The 2,181-nt window shown below is 36.5% G+C and overlaps 1 long non-coding RNA gene across 1 annotated transcript; it reads right to left on the reverse strand.

Annotated features, from left to right (window-relative positions):
* Window positions 1–968: 968 nt before the first annotated feature.
* On the reverse strand, window positions 969–1,971 carry LOC119649103. The gene is made up of 3 exons (XR_005249092.1): window positions 1,864–1,971; window positions 1,506–1,760; window positions 969–1,415 (listed from the first exon to the last, which is right to left on the reverse strand). It is a non-coding gene; the product is annotated as an uncharacterized LOC119649103 (long non-coding RNA).
* Between the last annotated feature and the right edge of the window lie 210 nt (window positions 1,972–2,181).

Below are 2,181 nucleotides of genomic sequence, written 5' to 3' on the forward strand. Positions count from 1 at the left end.
TCATCGGCAATGTCTATTTCTCACTTAGCTTCGTATAAACTGACGACGTTCTGTCGTTTTTTGACAATGATTTTATTATTTTCGTAATAAATTACATATGATGCAAGTGAAGAAATGCCAAGCATGTTGAAGAACATTGTCATTGGCCATCTCGAAGACCATCATTGACTTGTGTTCCTCCGGTGCATTTGCTCCATTGTGTCAACGCCAGTGTTATATCTATTATAAAAATTTATAATTTCTGGCTTTCGTGCATTGTAGATAACAGAATGATAGCTTTATTTTTTAGGAACATAAGAACACTTGGGAACCTTTTCGTGAAATCCAAAAACGGTCGAATACTGCTCCCGCGTCTTATTTGCTCCCATAACACTAGGGATTTTTACCGTGCCAAGAATGTTAATAATCTATGATAACAAATGTTTACCAATGGGTAGAGTAGTAAAGAAGTAATGTATGCAGATGTTTCTGCCACTATCTCCGTACGGAGCCACCAATTCTTTCACTACTATATCTATGTTACAAGTGTACATAATCCCTTGCAAAGGACATGCGTTTTCCGAATCATAAATCCGTCAGATCTTTTTACCATACTTAACTAGTTTCGATGGTATATATTGAGTGAATCCAGTATGGCCACGGTATGCATAAAGCTGTTCATCGATTATCAAGTTTCTGGTTAGTTTCCATATCTGTCCATATCTTCCATATCTTGTCCAGACATCACGAATTGGAGCTGCTTTGTCTTCTATTTTACGTTGATTTCGAGTACTACTATCCTCGAATCTCAAAAAACCCAGAACATTATGGAATCTAAGAGATTATATTTTTGCCTGCTACTTGTAGTCTAGTCTAAAATTGATAAACAAGGGGTAGCTACAATTTTTAGTTATAAATGTAAATTTCGGGAGCGACTTACCCCCTTCATCAGCACCAACTTTTGTATTGATAAGGTAAGGGTAAGTCGCTCCCGAAATAAATATTTACATTTAAAACTAAAATTTGTAGTTTGGAGGAGGCTATCAATTATAGAATCTCTTCAGTCCCATCGACGCGCGATACAGCGGATAAGAATTGGGATGCCGCATATCAAAAGTATGGTGCATATTTGAATGAATAAATTTCGGGTATCGTAATGGGCTTCTATTAATGCTGAGAGTGTGGATAGTCAGCATTATAATGTTGCTAAGTAGGTTCAGGTTTCTTGTTAGTGTGACGGACGACTATTTCAACCATTTCGTAGGTGAAAGTTTTCTTAAAAGTCTCGCTTATTGACAACATTTCTGTACTGCGATAAGGCTTACTTCGCTGGCATACAACATTATGAGCTCCGGTCTGACGCTGAGTGAGTGAAGCTTTGCTCCACACTGTTTTATCGTTCGCAATAATACTCCCAGATGGCTCTCGAGCTTGTCCTAAAATGAATAATAATGACATCATAAATTAATTATTTAAGAACAAAAATTATTATTTCAATCATTGTTAGAGAACAAATATTTTACTACCTTCAGGCTCAGCAGTTTCTACTTAATCGCCGTCTTCCTTCATCTCGCCGTTCTCAACCTCTTTTTCTACTTTTAAATTCCAGAATCAGAATCTTCTGGTTCATCATGCTTTGAATATCTTCTTGATTTGAAATTTGACGTTTAGATTTTCCCTGAAATCCAGTCTTCGTCATCACTGTCAGACGCCCGAACGAATCGCTGTCATTTTCTCCAAGTAGTTTCTTCAAATATACATTTCTTTCGGTTGCACTTAACCTAATGCGTTAATTATTATATTATACAATTCGTTAATAATATTATTACACAAAATTATAAATAAATCATTTACAAATGTTAAATCTATGTAAAGTTTATTTACCTAGCAAATTCAGCTCTCGATAGTTGTCACAGTCACTGTGAAGGACAAAACAATTTGAAATCGTGCACTGATTTCCCCCTTGAAGGGCAAGGGGGAGTGTGGTAGCTGTCTAGTATCTAACTGTGCCAAAAAATAAGGATACAGCAAATCCTTCCCCATTGTCACGATCAATTCGCCCGAATGCATTGAATACTGTGCAATATGCGGCGAAATTTAAGGTAATTGCACACTGTAGAATACATTATTTGAGCAAATTAATCAGGAAAAAGGCGAATAAAATTTCGAGCCTGTCGCGAAACTGCGCTCGTTATAAGTACT

This window comes from Hermetia illucens, chromosome 2 (genome assembly GCF_905115235.1).
Source record: "Hermetia illucens chromosome 2, iHerIll2.2.curated.20191125, whole genome shotgun sequence".
Classification (NCBI taxonomy): Eukaryota; Metazoa; Arthropoda; class Insecta; order Diptera; family Stratiomyidae; genus Hermetia; species Hermetia illucens.